Source organism: Neovison vison, chromosome 5 (assembly GCF_020171115.1).
Source record: "Neovison vison isolate M4711 chromosome 5, ASM_NN_V1, whole genome shotgun sequence".
NCBI lineage: Eukaryota > Metazoa > Chordata > Mammalia > Carnivora > Mustelidae > Neogale > Neogale vison.
The window spans coordinates 46,499,158-46,510,985 of record NC_058095.1 but is presented as its reverse complement, the minus strand read 5'-3'; positions in this window follow the sequence as shown (position 1 = coordinate 46,510,985).

Sequence of the window (11,828 nt, the reverse complement as noted above, 5' to 3'; positions counted from 1 at the left end):
TTCCCTTGCCTGTTCTATTTTGAATGGCAGGTCGGTGAGCAGATAACCTCATGGGACGCAGCCTACTCTCCCAGCTTGGGTCTCCTGATTTCTTGGTCCAGCCCTTTCCTCTCTGACACGTCTTTCAAAGACCACATGGCGGTCCTGGGCAACACCATGCTTGAAGAAACATTCTAGGTTATCTGTTGAGTACATAGATGGGTCTAGCACCGCTTACGGTCTTGAGAAGTCTCGTGTAGACACGGGACCCGTCCCTCCCGCTGAGGTAGTCTGTCTGCCCTGGGTCTTGAGCAGATCAGTGAAGCCTTCCTTCACTTCCACCGGACCCAGTGGGGAGTATGTGCTAAGAATAGTTAATGCCGGTCTTTATCTTTTCTCCTTCCACTCTTTAACCTCTCCTGCCACATCTTTTGTCTTCTTCCCTACTTAACCCAATTTTTTAAAAGAGATTTTATTTCTTTACTTGACGGAGAGAGAGCGCACAAGTAGGCAGAGGGAGAGGAAGAGGCAGGCTCTCTGCTGAGCAAGGAGCCCGACACGGGGCTCCATCCCAGGACTTTGGGATCATGACCTGAGCCGGAGGCAGCCACTTAACCGACTGAACAATGCAGGCGCCGCTACTTAGTACAATCTCGTTTGAGATAGCTTTAACCTGGGTCTCGGGGTAAAGCCATTAGGCTACCTTCAGTGCTGCTGTTACTGCATCTTCCCAAATAACGGGGTACATGCTGGGACAGGATTTCCCAGTCTTGGTGGAAGCTTTATACAGGAGATGAATATTTATTTGTTCCCTGCCTTATTTCAAAAGTCGTGAAGGTGGTTTACACGTGGAATGAAACCCTGTGTGAATACTTTGCTTATATGGTCAGTGTCAAGATAAATTTTGTGCTTCTTACCCACACCAAAGGCATAAAAGCCTTACGTGATGGAATGTTTAACCCTCACAACAACCCTAAAATGAATGTGACTCCCATTTTATAGATGAAGATAATCTCCGAAGATCAGAGAGGTTATGTTACTAAAGCCACAAAGTGTGATCCTAGTACCTGTGATTTTAGCAATACAGCTAACCAGTTACCATCTCTGCAAGAGAAATCTTCACTGCTACCTATGAAACAAGATGCAAGATGTTTCCACGGACAGTTGGCCAGAACACCCTTGTTCTGCTTTTCACCATCCATGTAAGTAATTGACGGTAAATTCACAAGCAGCTCTTGGTATCTTCGCTGGTCAGATCAGAACTGGCTTTGGCCTTGGCTTGTCGTGTGTGAGTGAGCTTAACAAATTTTGGTGCCCCGTGTGGGGACTGTAAAGGTACAGTGCCCTTATGATATACATGCCCCAGGATCTGGTAGTGCAGGCCTCACCTGAATAGTGGGCCAGAGGCAGGCATCCTACCTATTTGGGAACTGTGAGGGTCATGGGTCAGGTTAGCATGTAGAATTTTCTGGAACCTCATAGTTGCTGCCACCTGTTGATAAACGTTTGGAGGTCAAGTGGCTAGAGGTAAGATTGGTGACTTCAGGTGTTAAAAGTGAGTTTGAGGGGCACCTGGGTAGCCCAGTCCGTTTAGCATCTGACTCTTGATTTTGCCTCAGGTTGTGATCTCAGGATTATGGGATCGAATCCTGAGTTGAGATCCGTGCTCAGTGTAGAGTCTGATTGAGATTCTCTCTCTCCCTCTACCCTTCCTCCTGCTCTCTTTCTCTCCCTCTCTTTAAATAAATAAATAAAATCTTAAAAAGAAAAAAAGTGAGTTTGAGGCTGCATTTATGGCCATTTAAAACCAAAATGCAGTTTAAAGCTGTACTTACTGGTGTAAGTTGCTCCCCTTCCATCCAGCTACTACACAGACCTCCTGTAGTGCCTTTGCTAAAACTTCTTGGTTTGTGTTTCTGTATTTAAAAAGAAAAAGAAAAGCACCTAATAGAGCTTGGGCAAAAACCTTGCCAGGAAGCCGTGGGCAGGACAGGGGTAGGGGGCCTGCTGGTGCAGAAGATAAAGATGAAGTAACTTGGCAAATGAAGGGTCCAGCCCATTTCTTGTATGAACTGTTGTAATTGGCACTGAAATCTTTTACGTGCTTGAATTCTGAGTGTGTACAAAGTGCTAGAAAATTCCTCTAGGGTCCACAGCTTTCGGTCTGTGATGATACCTTTTTTTAAATCTCTGCGTTGGAAGGTTTTTAATTTTTTTCATTTTACGTTATATATGATTATCTATGAAAAGCACACGTAGTTATGCAATCTTTATTTTTCATCGAGTATTGTGTTAATTTCAGGTGTCTCATACATATAGTGGATTGATACTTGTGCACACACGGCAAAGCAGTCTCCACGATATGTCTAGTTACCCTTCCTCACCACACAATTGACCCGAGACCCCTTTCTGCCTGCCCCCAACCTCCTTCCTCTCTGATAAACGCCAGCCTGTTCTGTGTCTGTGCGTTTTGTCTGTTTGTTTGCTTTGCTTTTTGGATTCCACATACAAGTGAAATCATACAGTATGTGTCTTTCTCTGTCTGACTTATTTCCCTTAGCATAATATCCTCCTCATGGTCTGTCCATGTTGTCACAAAAGGCAAGATCTCATTCTCTCTTTTTTTTTATGGCGGCATAATATTCCATTATATCTAGAGACCACATCTTTATTTGTTCCTCTATCAATGAACATGTTGGTTGCTTCCATCTCTTGCCTAGTGTAAATAAGGTTGCAATGAACATACGGGTGCATGGGTCTTTTTCAGTTAGCATTTTTATTTCCAGAAGTGGAATTGGAATTGCTGGGTCATATGATAGATCTATTTTTAATTTTCGGAGGAAACTCCGCATTGTTTTCCATAGTGACAGCCCCAGTGTACGTTTCCACCAGCAGCGTGTGAGGGTTCCTCTTTTTCCACATCCTCCCCATCACTTGTTATTTCTTGTCTTTATAATGATGTCTTGTTGTTTGGCAAGTTAAAGATCTCATTCTTAGTGGCCTTGGCTGCCTGCCAGCGGGAGAAACCACAACCAATAAGCCCCGACTCAAGACCCAGGGCGGGCTTGCCAAGTGGAGTGTCTTGAAACAATGAATTTCTCTGACAGCCAAGGAAAACTGCTGTGTTTTAACAAAGTAAAAAATTCTATTTCCTAATTCAGAATTTGTAACTCTTTTTTTTTAAAGATTTTATTTATTTATTTGCTTATTTATTTATTTAACGGCAGGGGGGTGGGGAAGAGAGCATGAGCAGGGGGAGCGGCAGAGGTAGAGGGAGCAGAGAGCAGAGAGCCTGATGTAGGACTCAATCCCACAACCTGGGGATCACAACCTGAGCCGAAGGCAGATGCTTAACCGACTGAACCACCCAGGTGCCCCAAAACTTGTAACTCTTGACAAGAGTTCATCAAAGCTGGCCCTATTCATCTTGCCGTAAAAGAGGCTACATGAGTTTCCTCTGGCTGCTAAAACAATTGTCCCAAAGCTGGTGGCTTAAAGCAACAGTTCCGAGGGCCAGAAGTCTGAAATCAAGGTGTCAGCAGTTCAGTTCCTTCTAAAGGCCCCTAGACCTATACCTTTCTTCTAGCTTCTGGTGGCCGACAGCCGTCCTTGGCCTTCCTTAGCTTGCAGACAAGTTTACGGCAAATCTCTGCCTCCATGTTCACATGCTCTTCTCTGTGTCTCTTTCTCCGTTTCGCCGTCTCCAGTGAAGACCGTTGTTACTGGACCTTCCTCATCCAGGATGATCTCGTCTTGAGATCCTCTCGGACAACTGCGAAGATTGTTGATTTCAATAAGGTCACATTCTAAGGCCCAGGGTGGGTGTATCTTTTGGGTGATGCCATTCAACCCATACAGAGGCCATACTATGTGGGGCTTGGCCCACCAGCCCCTGACAAGTTGGTCATAATGGATTTTAACACTGCTTCTTCTGGAGGTTGATGAGAACATGGTGCCCTTTTGGAAGAAGGTCAGTGTGACCCTGTGGCTGCGGATTAGGATGCTGAGATGATAGTGAACCTGGTTGCTAAAGCATCTGGTGACAAGGGGGACAAGTGGTACTCGGTTGTTGCCCCAAGACCCCAGTATTTTGGGTTGGTGGCTAGAGTTACAGAGGAATGAAAGGATTCTGAAAGCTAAGAAAAACAGCATGGTGGTTATTCACCCTTTTGTACCACTGGGAGAGCAAAACTTCCCTCCCACTTGAGGCTGTGACCACAGGAGAAACTCCCCGGGGGTCAAGGACAGTCATTTGCACAGAGATGTACTAAGGTCTGCTCTTACAGTGAGTTGGGGAGGAGGAACACTGGGGAGGGTTTTGGGGAAAAATTGAATGTCTTTGTCTACCTGGACTGCTGTAACAGAATTTATCATAGACTGTGAGGCTCATAAACCACATAGATTTATTATTCACAGTCCTGGAGGCTGGGAAGTCACAGATCAAGTCACCTGAAGGTTTGGTGTCTGGTGACACCTGTCTTCTAGATGTCCTCACGTGGCAGGAGGGTGAGGGAGCTTTCTTGCATCTCTTAGAAGGGCACTGATCTCCAGTGAGTCTTTACCTCAACAGTGAAATAATGGCCTGCCCAAGAGGAGCTCTCTGCTAAGTACCCATGGGCAATGATGTTAAGGGAAGCTATAACTTCCCTTAGAGTCACTGTAACTTCAGCCTGGATTTATAATGGAAACCACAAGTGCCCAGATGGTAAGATAGTCGTTCAGGGTCGGGGTGACTGGTTTGTTCAATTGGCAACAATTGTCAGGGACCATTAAATCCAGAAATCTTCATCTACTGGACAACCAACTCCCCAAAATAGAAGCCCAGATACAGGTCGAAGTAAAGACCCTTCAGGCTAGGGGCGCCTGGGTGGCTCAGTGGGTTAAGCTGCTGCCTTCAGCTCAGGTCATGATCTCAGGGTCCTGGGATCGAGCCCCGCATTGGGCTCTCTGCTCAGCAGGGAGCCTGCTTCCTCCTCTCTCTCTGCCTGCCTCTCTGCCTACTTGTGATCTCTCTCTGTCAAATAAATAATAAAATCTTAAAAAAAAAAAAAGACCCTTCAGGCTAAAGAGGAGAAAAAGAAACAAATTGAAGGTCTAGGCTGGAGGGCAACGTGGACCTGACATTTATGCCAAGAAGTTCCCAAAGAGGAGACTGATGGTTTTTCCACAAGAGAAATTCACTATCAGGCCATGAAAAGGCCACAGAATTTAAAGATCTGGGCTGTTGGGGTGTATGGCTGGCTCGGTTGGTAGAGCACACAACTCTTGTGCTCGGGATTGTGAGTTCAAGCCCCGGGTTGGGTAGAGAGATTACCTAAAAAGAAAATCTTAAAGAAATATTTGAATTAGAAGAAGATCTGGTGGCGCCTGGATGGCTCAGTGGGTTAAGCCGCTGCCTTCCGCTCAGGTCATGATCTCAGGGTCCTGGGATCGAGTACCGCGTCGGGCTCTCTGCTCAGCAGGGAGCCTGCTTCCCTCTCTCTCTGCCTGCCTCTCCATCTACTTGTGATTTCTCTCTGTCAAATAAATAAATAAAATCTTAAAAAAAAAAAAAAGAAGAAGAAGAAGATATGGCCTGTTGCAGGCAAAGACACCCGGCCAACTTTGGCATTAACTGTGGACGAACAGGAGGACCAAGTGGGCTAAGAACCACTATGAAGGTCTGTGCTGTTCAGGTTGGATTTGTTCCAATGCATTCACAGCACCCCTCAACCCAGACATTACCCTCTTTAATAACAAAGAGGACTGGACTAGGGTGGGGCCCCAGGGTAGCTCAGTCGAGCGTCCAACTCTTGATCTCAACTCAGGTCTTGATCTCAGGGTTATGAGTTCAGGCCCCACATTGGGCTCCCCACTGGGCAAGGAGTCTACTTAAAAACAAAAAAGGAAACACAGGAGTAGGGTACAAGCCAAGGTCCCTTCTTCCCTAAGGAGGGCTAGAGGCCTTCTGCACTGGTCAAGGTGTTCTGGGGACTTGATGGCAACAAAGGTTACCAAACCTTTTCCAAGTTTTTGGACGATGATCTGGGATAATTTCTTTATCCCAAATTCAGCTGGTGAGGAACTTTATTTATTTTAAAAAAGATTTTATTTATTTGACAAAAAGATCACAGGTAGGCAGAGAGGCAGGCAGAGAGAAAAGAGGAAACAGGCTCCCCGCTGAGCAGAGAGCCCAATGTGGGGCTTGATCCCAGGGCCTTGAGACCATGATCTGAGCTAAAGGCAGAGGCTTTAACCCACTGAGCCACCCAGGTGCCTCTAAACAGCTTATTTTAATGGGAGGTCCTTGCTCAGGAATTGCCACATTCAGAGACAGTCTGTAGTTTGTTCTGCTGGAAGCTGAGCCTCAACTATCCAGCTGGTTATCCCTGCCAGCTCTTCCTTGTTTAGGAGCCCAGATGGATCTACCCTTGGTGAGCCTCAGGAAGGGAAAACAAGATGATACAGAAAATCTGGGAGGGGGGAGTTGAGAGTGGGGGACAAGACGGGAAAACTGGTCAAGGCTGGAAACCTAATCCAGAGAAGGCAGGAAAGAGAGGGGACTTGGGAAGGGTTTCCATATAGTCTCCAGGAATAAGGGTCTTGCCCAGAGGGTCTTCGTCTTCTGGACATCATCTGTGGAGGAAACCATATATTCACCGGTGAATACAGAACTCTTCTACTTTCTCTTCTCTCCTTTTTGCCCTCATGGATTTTGTGGCTTGTTTGCTACTTGAGTCTAAAGCCAATTTTTTTTTTTCAGATTAAAAAAAAATATTTTATTTATTTATTTGACAGAGATCACCAGTAGACAGAGAGGCAGGCAGAGAGAGAGAGAGAGGAGGAAGCAGACTCCCCACTGAACCGAGAGCCTTGGGCTTGATCTCAAGACCCTGAGTCCATGACCTGAGCCAAAGGCAGAGGCTTAACCCACTAAGCCACCCAGGCGCCCCCTTTTTTTCAGATTTTATTTATTTATTTGGAGGAGTAGGTGCAGGGGGAGTAGAGAGAATCTCAAGCCGACTCCATGCTGGGCATGGGGCCTGATGCAGGGCTTGAGCCCACGACCACGAGATTACAACCTGAGTTGAAACGAAGTCAGATGCTTAACTGACTGAGCCACCCAGGTGCTCCTAAAGCCAAAATTCTAACTCAGTGTCAAGCCAACTCTTAAAACGAGGGTCCAGAAACCGTCTACGCAGTAGTTTGCCAGGCACTTCTGGCCTGTGAGGACATCCCCTAGGCTTCTCCCTGAGATAGAACCCAGGCCCAGCCTAAGAGAAAGAGCCCCTGCGGCCAAGAAGAGGGAAGAAACTTTCTGGCTGCAGTGTTCCAACAGGAGAGTGAAACCTTCCTAGGGACAGTCAGAGCTAGGGGTTTTGCCCCCAGGGTAAGGGGGGTGTGGGGGCAGATTCCACGCTCTTGACCTGCTAGAGGAGTTAGCCCAGGGCAGGTTCCTGAGCCAAGGACTGAGTTTAGGATAATCAAGCTCTGTTGCCAGCCCCATTTTCCCCACGTACCATAACCAGGAGCTATGCTTGTAGCTAGGAAAAATCAGCACCTGCCTAATTTTCTGCCACCTGAATTCCTGGGGTCAAGATCAGCTCTGCTTTCCCTGTCAGCTCAGCCTTGACCTCAGTTCCTCTGACCACGATCCTCTGACTGCCGGGCACTGACCCTGCGTTTGTAATCACAGGCAGAGTGTGGGAGCCCGACATACAGACCTGACCTCAGATCCAGGAAAATGACTGTTCACTCGTCTACAGGATAGGGATATTAATACTTAAGTACCAGGATTGCTTTGATAATTAAGAACCCAAACACCATGTTTAGTCCACGCTAAGATGACATCAGTTGTTACATGCATCATTGTTTCCTATATTATCATGAAAGGAAAAATGCCATCCTTGCTGTTTTTTGACCTTTTTTTTTGGGGGGGGTAACACTATTGAAATATGGTGTTCTCATTTCATACTACATAGCCTTATCATTTCATACCATGCAATTCACCCATTTGAAATGTGTAATCCCATGGTTTTTGTATATTCAGAGTTGAGTGTCTATCACGACAACCTAATTTTATTTTTTATTTATTTTTTTTTAAAAGATTTTATTTATTTATTTGACAGAGAGAGATCACAAGTAGGCAGAGAGGCAGGCAGAGAGAGAGAGAGGAGGAAGCAGGCTCCCTGCTGAGCAGAGAGCCCAATGCGGGACTCGATCCCAGGACCCTGAAATCATGACCTGAGCCGAAGGCAGCGGCTTAACCCACTGAGCCACCCAGGCGCCCCACGACAACCTAATTTTAGGACATTTTCATCCCTCCCCACAAAGAAACCCCATTAGTGGGGACCTGGGTGGCTCAGTTGTTAAGTGTCTGCCTCTGGCTCAGGTCAAGATCCCAGGGTCCCGTGATCAAGCACCGGATTGGGCTCCCCACCTGCAGGAAGCCTGCTTCTCCCTCTCCCACTCCCCCCTGCTTGTATTCCCTCCCTCCCTGTCTCTGTCTCTGTGTCAAATAAATAAATAAAATCTTCAAAAAAAGAAAAGAAACCCCATTAGTTGTCACTCCCCATTGCCCCCTTCCTCCAGCCCCTGGTAACCATTAATTTTCTTCCTGTCTCCATAGATTTGCTTGTTCTGGACATTCCATATAAATGGAATCATATCCTATGTAGCCTTTGGTAACTGGCTTCTCTCACTTAACATCGTGTTTTCAAGGTTTGCTCATGTTGTAGATAAACCAGCACAGGCAAACCTCGTTTTATTGCACTTTGTAGATATCACATTTTAAAATATATTTATTTATTTGAGAGAGAGAGAGAGAGAAAAAAAAAATCATGAGCAGGGGGAGGAGTAGAGGGAGAGAGAATCCTTAAGGAGACTCCCTGCTGAGCGCAGACTCCTACTCAGGGCTTGGTCCCAGGACCCTGAGCTCATGACTGAGCTGAAATCAAGAGCCACACATTTAACTGACTGAGCCTCCAGGTGCCCCGTAGACATCAGAGGTTCACACTGAAGGCTTGTGGCAACCCTGGATTGAGCACGTCAATGGTGCCATTTTCCCAACAGCATTTGCTCGCTTTGTGTTTCTGTGTCACTTTTTTCTAATTCTTGCCCAGTTTCAAACTTTTGCGTTAGTACATTTGTTATGGTGATGTGTGATCAGTGACCCTGAATGTTCCTCTTGTACGTGTTTTGGGGCGTCATGAACTGCACCCACCTGAGATGGCAAACTTAACCATAAACACTGTGTGTCTTCTGGCTGCTCCGCCAACCAGAGGGTCCCCATCTCTCTCCCTCTCCTTGGGCCCCCCTAGTCCCTCAGACACATCAATATTGAAATCAGGCCCATTAAAAAAAACCCTACATGGCCTCTCAGTGTTTAAGCGAAAGGCAGAGTCGCCTCTCTCTCACTTGAAATCAAAACACTAGAAATGACAAAGCTTAGCGAGGAAGGCATGAGACCGGCTGAGAAAAAGCTGAGAACCGCTGAAAGCCATGTGCCTCGTGTCAGTCAGCCAAGCTGTGAACGCAAAGGAAAAGCTCTTGAAGGAAATGAAAAGTGCTACTCCAGTGCACACAGGCATAAAGACTGAAACAACCTTATTGCTGATATGGAGAGAGTGTTAGCAGTCTGGAGAGAAGATCAAACCAGCCATGACAGTCCCTTAAGCCTAAGCCAAATCCAGAGCGAGGCCCTAAATGCCTTCAGCTCCATGAAGGCTGAGAGAGGTGAGGAAGATTCAGAAGACGAACAGAGGGCTGGCCGAGGCTGGCTCATGGGAAAGGAGACGTCTCCATCATATTCAAGTGCAAGGTGACAGTGAGTGCTGATAAAGAAGCTGCAGTGACTTCTCCAGAAGGTCCAGCTAGGATAATTCCTGGAGGGGGCTACAGTCAACCATAGTTTTTCAATGCAGTCAAAAAAGTCTTATTGTTATTATTTTTTTGAACAGCCTTATTTGGGGAGGAGGAGATGCCATCTAGGACTTTCAGAGCTAGAGAGAAGTCCATGCTTGGCTTCAAAGCTTCAAAGGATAGGCTCACTCTCTTGTTAGGGGCTCATGCAGCTGGTGACTTTGAGTCGAAGCCCATGCTCATTGATCATCCTGAAAATCCTAGTGCCCTTAAGGGATGTGTTATGTCTACTCAGCCTGTGCTGTGTAAATGGAATGAAGCTAGAATGACAGCATACCTGTTTACAGCATGGTTTACTGAATATTTTAAGCCTGCTGTTGAGATCTATTGCTCAGAAAAAAAGATTCCTTTCAAGATGTTACTGCTCATTGATGAGGCTTCTGGTCACCCAAGAGCTCTGGTAGAGACGTCCAATGAGATTCATGTGGTTTTCATGCCTGCTAACACATCATCCACTCTGAAGCCCATGAATGAAGGAGTCATTTTGACTCTTAAGCCTTATTATTTAAGAAATACATTCTGTAAAGCTTTGGCTGTCATGGACAGAGGTTCCTCTGATGGATCTGGGCAAAGTAAATTGCAAACCTTCTGGAAAGGATTCACCATTTAAAAAAATTTTTTGTTTATTTAGTTGATAGACATAGATCAAAAGTAGGCAGAGAGGCAGGTGGAGAGAGAAGGGGGAAAGCAGGCTCCCTGTTGAGTAGAGAGCCTGATGTGGAGCTTGATTCCAGGACCCTGAGATCATGACCTGAGCTGAAGGCAGAGACTTTAACTCACTAAGCCACCCAGGCGCCCCAGGATTCACCATTTAAATGCCATTAAGAACATTCGTGATTCATGGCAAGAGGTCAGAATATCAACATGATATTGGAGGAAGTTGATTCCAACCCTCATGGATGACTCTGAGAGACTTAAGACTTTGGTGGAGGAAGTCACCGCAGATGTGGTGGGAATAGCAAGAGAACGAGAGTTGGAAGTGGAGCCCACCAATGGGACTGAATTGCTGTGATCTCACGATAACTTGAACAGATGAGGAGCTGTTTCCCAAGGATGAACAAAGATGGTTCTTGAGATGGGATCTACTCCTGGTGAAGATGCTGAGAAGATTAGAAAAATGACCACAAAGGGTTTTGAATATTGCATAAGCTTAGTTGATAAAGCGGGGTTTGAAAAGATTGGCTCCAGTTTTGAAAGAAATTCTGTTTTAGGTCATGCTGTCAAACAGCATCGCACACTACGGAGGAGTCACTGGTGACACGAAGGGTCCACTGATGCAGTCGGAACTTCACTGTTGTCTTATTTTAAGAAATTGCCACGGCCAGGTGAACCTTCATCAATCAGCAGCTGTCAACATCAAAGCAAGACCCTCCACCCAGAAAAGATGACAACTTGTAGAAAGCTCAGATAATGGTTAGCATTTTTTAGCATTGAAGTATTTCAAAATTAGGGTGTGTACCTCTTTTTGTTTTTTATTTTTTAAAGATTTTATTTATTTATTTATTTGACACAGAGAGAAAGATCACAAGTAGGCAGAGAGGCAGGCAGAGAGAGAGAGGAGGGGGAAAGTAGGGTCCCTGTTGAGCAGAAAGCCCAACAAAGGGCTCGATCCCAGGACCCTGAGATCATGACCTGAGCCGAAGGCAGAGGCTTAACCCACTGAGCCATCCAGGTGCCACTGTACCTCTTTTTACACATAATGTTCTTGCACATTTACTAGACCACAGCAAGCTGTAAACATAACTTTATATGGACTGGGAGACCCCAAAATTCATTTAACTCATTTTATCACAATATCTACTTTATCACGATGGTCTGGAGCCAAATCCATAATATCTCTGAGGTTTACCTGTACTACTACTACAACGGTTTCTCTTCCTCCTCCTCCTCCTACTTCTTCTTCTTCTTCTCCTTCTTCTCCTCCTCCACCTTTTTAAAAAAGATTTTAT